We start from the raw sequence: 9,015 nt of genomic DNA on the forward strand, positions 1-9,015 counted from the left end.
GGATACAGGACGTGATGATCTTGCTGTGGTAAATCCTTTGTTCCAGTTCTGTTCTATGCATGTCTCCATATCCCCAAGTGTGTGCAATATGGCTGTCTTAGTATATGATGTCTATTAGCATACTTCCTGGACCTGGATCTACAAAGAGGGGAAACATGCCTGGTGCTCAAAGGAATAAAGCAGGGTGAGTGTGGAAGGGTGGGTTGCATTTCCTAAAAGAGGGTGAGAGGATAGAAAAATGGAAGTAATTCTTCAAACAAAGCAGACTTGGAAAAGCTGGCTCATGTACAGCAGTAAGACACCTTGTGTTTCATTGACCTTGGCAGCATTTCATTAGTCCTTTCATGTGAGCAAACTGACCTCAAACAATTTCTTCCTCAGTAGACACACAGCCATACCCATGTACTCAGCTATGGCTTTTGCACATTTTTGGACATTAAATCTTGTTTCAGCGTGAAATAAGTGAGTCTAGGTATAAATGATTCACCCTCTCTGGTGATTGTAAAGAAGAACTTACATTATCCATATTATCTTTCTCCTACACTTTCTTTCCCTCACACTATCTCATGCCATGTAGCTATCCTGTTAGATTTCGTTCACATTCATTCCTTTTGGTGGATCCTTCAGACACTTGTACCATAGAACTGGGGTTCTCTATTGCTCATCTTCAACAGTAACTGTTTGTGGGAATTAAAGAGGATTAACACTAGCTGTCTTCCATGTATTAGATCTAGTGTGTAGATCCACTCCCGGAATATCTGGCCTCAGCAACAATAGCAGATGTGGAAACACTGGCTTTCTGGTCAACATGAACATAATCAGCATCTGCAGATATTCCACCTATCCATTTCTCATTAAACTTCTTGTGCACAAACCTTCAAGTGGAGGCACCCAGTTTGTGGTCCAGTGCTATCGCAGAAGAGTATGTTATGATTTATGGGCCAGATTCTGCTCCGTTCCTGGGCCTTCCAATAGTCAAACAGAATCTGAAAGCTCCTTATGGGAGAAGAGAAGTACAGCCAACACAAAAGTTCAAAAATTGCTGTTTTGTTCTTTCTTTTTCTCTGCATTCTTCTCTTGCGCCTTCAAGGCACATCTGGTTCATATTGTCAAGCTTTTCTTCACAACCATAAGGACTTTATTGTTTCAAAGTGAAAGCAGTGATTCTCACATAATCATGACTCCGGGAGCTGGGGTTTTAAGCCAAATATCAAAAATTCTGAGACTTGCCATAAAATCCTGAGAGTTGGCAACACTGTAATGTAATTTCCTAACAAACATCTAAGGGGAGCCCTATTTGCAAAGTGGCTGTTCACAGAGGCTGACTCACCACAGCATTATGGTCGTGTGACTTTATAGAGTGACACTGGTGTAAAACTGCGGTAACACAGTGAACTAGAGCCCCATAGCCATCTCTGTGTTCTGACTAGCAAAACTCTTGTCTCAACATTAATCCTTTTGCAATTCTCCTGCACTTGTTTGTTTGAAAAAATAATATAGTTACTTTCCTGCCTACCCTGACCAAGAAACCATCTGATGGTATGATATGGATTTTGTTGGCTAGTGTATGCCCCAAATTTGGGACTTTCAAAGCCAGATTATGTGAATTGGACGTCCAATCCCTTTGACAGCTTTGAAAGTCCCAGCTTAAATTTAAGCTTCATTGAGACAAACAACGGTAATATTCGTGCTGTCTTTAGAATTCCAGCCAAAACAACTTCTTGCTTGGATTTAAACATCGCCTTGCAATCCTTGTGCCAGCGCATGAGAACTAGATGAAGAAACTGACTGGAAACAAAAATGAAATTGTCCCATCTGTTTTCACTCTGAGATCTGTTCGGAGTGCAGAAAGCAAGCAAAGAGTAAAAAATTGACTAGATTTCTTAAATTATTTCAGTTTTAAATGATCTAAAGTATCATTGTTAATTACTTAAGTAAGACATTTTGTATTTTAAAAATTTCCCCTTTGCAAAAAACCAAAACCAAAAACCATCCACCTTACAAACGTAAATGGTTTAAAAGCCTTTCTTGTAAGAAGGGTACATAGGTTACCAGCCATGTAAAATCCTCAGGACCCTATTGAAATTTCCAAGGTTTATTTAATCTCTTAAAAATCCCACCACTCCGTATCAGTGCTCACTTACTGGCATGTTTTTTGCTCCATGGGGTCAAGACTACCATTCTGAGGATGCACTTAAGCTATTGCCTGGACTTGATGCCTGCTGGGAAAACTTTCAGTGAGATAGTTTAGGGAAAAGATTAAAAGAATATACCGGGTTTGCCTTGGAAAAGTTGATGCCTGAGTAAGAGATTAAAGAAAAGTTAGGCTGTCATCTGAGGAATGTATCGCTTTGTAATTACTGTCCATGTTTTGGAACCAAAGTATCCTTAAGTGAGGGTGTATTGAGCCACAGCTGCACACATGGTCCTCAACGGAGCCTGACTCTAGGGCTTTTCACACCAAAACCCCAGCTTTGGCCACCTGAGATAAACAAGTAACTCTCTTAGATATGGCATGAGAGAGTACCTGTTTCCAGAGAGACATGATACCACATATTAAGCCCAGTGAATTACATGTGCACAGCTTCCAATGAAGTGGTGAAATCCTGACCCCATTAAAGTGCATGAGTTTTGCCATTGACTTCAGTGGATCTTGGATTTCACCCAATGTGTAATTCTTAAGTGGCACTTTAGGACATAAGTTATCTAACATTAGAACAACATTTAGGGCTCCTAATTAGAACTGGTCAAAAATGTTCAATAATTTTCAACGAAGGGCATTTTTTTGTGAAAACTTTCACCAATATTTCCCCATTTTTTGATGAGCTGTACTTCTAATGGTCCTGCTGCAGCACTCCCACAAAGCCTGTGTAAAAGTGCTCTATACAGGGGATCTAAAAGGGCCTGGGATGAGGAAGAAATCCTTCATCCACAAGCTAAGGTTTTGGTAATGGAGCAGCTAAGCAGTACTCAGCTGTCTTCCTGCATCCACCTCCATGGGAAATTTATACCTGTGGATCATGGGCCATGGCTGATAGGTCAGTTCCCGTACCATGTCCCCAGACCACCTGCACTGTAGCAGAGAAGCACTGTGCCTATGGAGGTGAATAGATTCCGTGTAGTTCACATACACTGGAACCAGAGCAGTTTCACTGTGTTGAAAGACTCTTTCACCCATTTTAGAAGAGTGACAGCATATGGTCCTAAGTTACTGAATGTCTTCAAAATGCTTCAGGATCCTTGGATGAGAGGCACTAGGGGATCACAATTTAATATTATAACTTCTATTATGGCAGACAATGCCCACAATAATAATAAAAAACACAGGTGTTGGAGGGAATAAATGTTGTCCTGATTGTTCGTCTTGTGAGATCACACATTAAATGAGTTCATGCTACCAACAAAAAATCTTTCCAAATATCTCTATCCTTTTGCTTTTATTAGTTTGTTTTGTTTTAAAGCTCTGGAGAAGGCATTTGATACAAGATTTTTGATACAAGTTAATGGTCTGATCCTGCTGCTTTAGTCAGGAAAAACTCCCATTGCTGTCAATGCAACATCTGAGTAAATTCAATGAATTTCCTTGTGGGCTCAGTCCTGCAACCCTTACACTGCTAGTCCAGTTGGTCTCAGGATCAGCCCCTAACTGTCTCAGTGAAAGATGTCTGCAAGTATAGATTTTAAAATAGGGAAGCAAATGCTTGTAAGTAGATGGGTTAGGGTATGAACTGAGTGATTTTTCAGAAAAGTTTTATAACAAAATGCAAACATACAGATTACTTCCATGGAGTTGGTCACAATCTAATGTACATTAGATAACAAAATGTGCAAATTTTGCACAGGTATTTTACTGGCATTTTCCCAGCATTATGCTTTATGATGCAGAAACCAGATATAGTAGTTGTGTGGTCAGTGTGAAGGGTGATCTGGTGGGTAAGGCACTGAGATGGGCTTTAGGGGAACTGTGTTCAGTTCTTGGCTCAACCACAGATTTTTTATTTGACTTTGGGCACATCAGTTAATCTCTCTATGCCTCAGATCCCTCTGTGTCAAATGGGTCCCCCTGTGTCAAATGGGGGATACTGCCTCTTGACCTTACAAGGGTGTTGTGAATCTCTGCCAGGGCTCAGATCCTATAGTGATGAGGATTAGATAGAGACACCCCATAGGTATCCAGGAGCAATTCGGTAGCTGTGTGCATTTTCAGCTCCACGCTGAAGAGTTTAGCATCTTTTTAAATCACTGCTTTGGTGATGGAGTTTTGAGGCTGGTTGTCTGATGGATGTTGTTTATGGGAATCTAGGTCTCAAACACTGACTTTGAAAGACCAGTTTAGTACAGATCCATAACAACTTTCTGCTTGATTCTTTCTTTGACTTTTTGAATTTTTCCTTATAATGTTTATCCCACTGCCAATAATACCTGCTTTACAGTGTCCTATTTATTCCAAAAGGGCATATGCATGACTGCCTTAAGCAATTTAGCTCTCCTTTCCCTGCTTATTGGGATGGTTGTGCATATAATTTATTTTTTCAAACAATGAGCAAAAATACAATAGAATAAACTGCAGTAGATTGAGTGGCCTGAGAAAGAAGATACTACATCTGACTGAACTGTGGGTTTGCAGCACAGAATACAGAATGGTAGTGGGCTTTTGGAGCTGCTGCCAAGGCCCGCGTTGCTGAGGAAATACAACTTTTTTTATTTTTTCTTGAGAGCTAAAAAGCTACTATGTTGCCATGACAAAAACGTTATTGCTTCCTGTCTTTTCGTGTCCATTTTAATGTTGTACAGAAATACATATAAATATATATCTGATGCCCAGTATTCATAGCACATGAAGGATATCAAAGAAGGAATAAAATCATATATTGGTGTACAAAACATTTCCATTGCTAAGATGGTCCTTTCTGCAGGACCCTGTTTTTAATCATAATTTGAAAGAGGTTGGGAGAGTTAGAAATAATAACTGTTTGGGATGTTTAAGATATGAAAACACACCCTGCTTTTAAGGGCTAGTTTGTTAGGTGTGTGTGTGTGAGAGAGAGTGTGTGTAAATACAATTTGCATGAGTTTATTTAAATGTAAAGGCAAAATAAATATATTTATTTTCACTTGTATTAAAGCACAGAATGGCTGCATTTTTCAAAACCTGTAACCCTAAGTAAGAAAATATACCATGGTAATTTACTGTATTTCTCCCTTATTTTTTTTACCGAATTTATAATACTGTTCTCTCTGGGTATTTTGCTTTTCATTTAATTTCCAAAATAAATTTTTTCTTGTGTTTTATCTACATGAATTCTTTAGATATCTATACAGACTCTTTTTATATATATCTAAAGTGCTGGAGATTGCAGAGCCCCATTTTAGCATCATGTCATGTGCTGGCGAAGGATCTTTATTCAGGTTGTGAGAGGTTTTGTTTATGTACTTGTAAAGATAATGTGGAAAAATCACACACAAATCAGTTTCCAAAAAAAAAAAGGAAGAGGGACCAGAGCAATGGCCCCTCCTCCTGCCCTATCCTCCCTGGGGCTTTGGGGTGCGCCCACAATCCTTGTTCCCCATGGAATATTCTGCCTTCTTTCATAGCTTCATAGAAAGCCAGAAGGGACATTGCGATCATCTAGTCTGATTTCCTGGGTAACACAGGCCAGAGAACTTCTCCAAAATAATTCCTACAGCAGATCGTTTAGAAAAACATCCAATCTTGATTTTAAAACTGTCGCCGCGATTCTTGGTAAGTTGTTCCAACTTAAAAATGTACATCTTATTTCCAGTCTGAATTTGTCTAGCTTCAACTTCCAGCCACTGGATAGTGTTATACCTTTCTCTGCTAGACTGATGAATTAAGGCCCGCCGCCCCCTTAACCTTCTCTTTGTTAGACTCAAAGAGCTCAATCTGTTTAGTTTATCACTATAAAGACATGTTTGCTAATCCTTTAATTATTCTCCTGGCTCTTCTCTGAACCTCTCCAGTTTATCAACATTCTTTATTTATTTATTCATTCATTCCTGAAGCAGACCACCTCCCATTGTTCCCTCTTGGGCAGGGGAGCTCTGCATAACCCCTTACTATGTGTAATGTGCACCATCAAGCCCTTTATGATTTGTCCTTTTGACAGTTAGGGTGTTGTTATGAGCTGGGTGAAACCTGATGTGCTGAATTGTGGGGAGGGAGAGCTCAGTGGTTTGAGCATTAGCCTGCTAAATCTAGGGTTGTGAGTTCAATTCTTGAGGGGGCCATTTAGGGATCTGGGGCAAAAATTGGGGATTGGTCCTGCTTTGAGCAGGGGGTTGGACTAGATGACCTCCTGAGGTCCCTTCCAACCCTGAGATTCTATGAATTAAAACCCATTAAGCTGGATAGTTGTACACTCACCCTTCAATTAGTTTAACTGTAAGCCTAAGCCCCCACCTAAGACAAAAAGTGTGTGTGCAACTAGCCAAGCGCTTTTGCCTGAATATTGTTTGGGGTCGGAGGTGAGAGAGAGAGAGGAGGCCCTGGTCAGGAGGAGGCGCTCAGTAAGCAGCAGTCCTGTTACAAACTGGCATCATTGGCAGAATCTGACACTCCTCTCCCACCAAGGAGGGAAGGGGATATAGAAGAGGTGATCATAAAAACAGATGGAGGAAATTGTCTGCCTATTAGCCGAGCAGCAGTAAAAGACTTGGATACTCCTCCTGCAACTTTTGCAGAGCCAACAAAAGCAGCAGGCGGTACAATTTGCCATGCAGCAGCAATGGTAGGGGTCTCAAAAGTCAGCAGTTATTTCAGCCATCGAAGGAGGTTGGGGTGCCTCTGAAGAAGCTGACCCCAACAAGGACAAAGTCTAGCCTCTCTGAGGTATGTTTCCGGTACGGGTTGGAAGGTCATAAGTGGAATACTTGCCCTTTTGAAGGTTGGTACTGTGGGAAGGGGATACAATGGTCTGAGGATGGCAAGAAAAGACAAATCTTGACAGAAATGGGACTTGATCTTTGGAACAATCCATCAAATGCTGGTGTCATATATAATTTGTTAGCTGGAATTTGTAAGCCCCCTGTATGTGAAAAGGGTCAGGAAGAGGAAGGAGTTCTGCACCACTCTGTGGATATCACAGATAATTTAGATCAGAGTACCAGACCACCCGAGGAGGATGAGCATAAGATAGATGAGGTAGAAGGTGAGCCAAAGTTAGAGTTTGAGCTACCCCCGACAGAAATGAATCCTGGGAAGCAGGTGTGGGTCCAGGGAACCATCAGAATGCAAACTATGGCCCAAAGGGAGGAAGCTGGCACCCAAATGGTGTTACAGGGGGTTGCTGTAGCGTCCCAGATGACATGAGGAGAGGGGAACTGTGAGGTAACAAAGGAAGTGTGAGTAGCTCAAGCCCCTTTTCAGGGTGCCTGGGAACAACTGGCTGAGGAACGTCCAGCAACCTTAGCACACAGGAGGCTGCTGCTAATTATGGTGAGCAAGTGGAAGGGGAGCTGGAGTCTCTGAGAGCCCAGACCATTCAGGGGTGCAGCCAGCCACACCGATGAAATAGCCAGGGAAAAAAAGGGTGTGGGTATTCTCTCTAGGAGATCTTGCTCTGGTGTGGGCAAAGTTCTAAAGGGGGCATGTAATAGGGTGGCTTGTCCTATGGGCTGGAGACCCTGGGGCTTAGCGGACACTAATTATAGAATGGGCCCTACTTGAGGGGAACCAGGCAACTCCCTATAAAGAAAAGAAGGTGGATCCATTAAAAGGGGGGAAGCCCAGGGAGTTGCAGCTATGATGTTGGATACTTCAGGGAGGGAAAAAAGACTTCTGCAGGACCGTGACACCAGGGAGCTTGGAAGGTGAATTCGGATGAGCAGGAGGCTCCTGCGTGGGGTGGGAAACCCTGATTGTGTTTGGAACCAGACGTCAGAACCCCAGTGAGGTAAAGCTGGGAGATCACACCAGGATAGAAGATGAGCCCTGGAGGTGAGAGAAAATGCCAGAGCTAAGAAAGGACTTTTATTTGTGTTGTAAAAAAAAAGGACTTTAGTTTGGGACTCTGGGTCAGTGTAAACTGGTTCTGATATTAAACTAGCCCCAAACCTGGGTATTTTTAACCAGAAAGAGCCTCCTGTGAGTTCTTAAAGGGTCCCAAAGTGAGGAAAAACAGAGGTGGAGAGCCTGCAGAGACACCTCTGGCCAGGAGGGGGTGCTCACTATGCAGCAGTCCTATTACAGAGCTGAAAGGTAAGAAACTGCTCCTTGTGGTCTTGGTTTCTTATGTGTTCAGACACACAGGACTTTGTATGTTCCTTGTAAATAACCAAGATGCCATCTAAGAAAATAGCAGACTCCATCAATTTCTACTTCCAGCTGGAAGATCCCCAGGGCTCTGAACTTTGACTTAATAGGAGCACAACAGGTGTAATAAGAAGCAGGATCCAGTTTCCAAGGAGCGAGATTGTCAACTGGTATTCCTGTTGAATCAAGATGAAACAAATAATGGAGGTGCTTGCAGAAATCAGAAATGGCCAACGGGAATCTGACACTCCAAGTCAGAGTGTCAACGGGAATCTGACAGTTTCTGCAACGGGATTCAAAACAATAACTGGAGACTTCACAAAGGGAACTTAAAGCAGCATCTGGAGCATTCTCAGGAAGGGCTGATGGCTAAATATTTGTTGGAGAGACATCTGCACAGTTTCTAGGCAGGTCGGGAAGCCCAGCTGCAAAGCCCTCAGGCTGGAATGGCAAGACAGATCAAAGAGGTGACTAGCAAACTGACTGCCATAGACCAGAAGTTTTCTCCTGAAATAGTGGAGACCGTCTAAGCTTTAGCCAGCATGGAACTTGCTAACATAGATGAACTGCAGCAAGGACTTAGCGAGCTGAAAATTCAGCTCCAGAAGGAAATCCAAGAACCACAGGTCACAGTGGAAAGCAGCTTCTTAGCTGAGGAATTGAGTCAGGGGACTTGAATAAGACTGGATATTTACAACAGTTTTCTGCCCCGGTTGTAACCCACAGAGGCCCAGAGGGGAGAG

This window comes from Eretmochelys imbricata, chromosome 15, assembly GCF_965152235.1.
Source record: "Eretmochelys imbricata isolate rEreImb1 chromosome 15, rEreImb1.hap1, whole genome shotgun sequence".
Lineage (NCBI taxonomy): Eukaryota > Metazoa > Chordata > Testudines > Cheloniidae > Eretmochelys > Eretmochelys imbricata.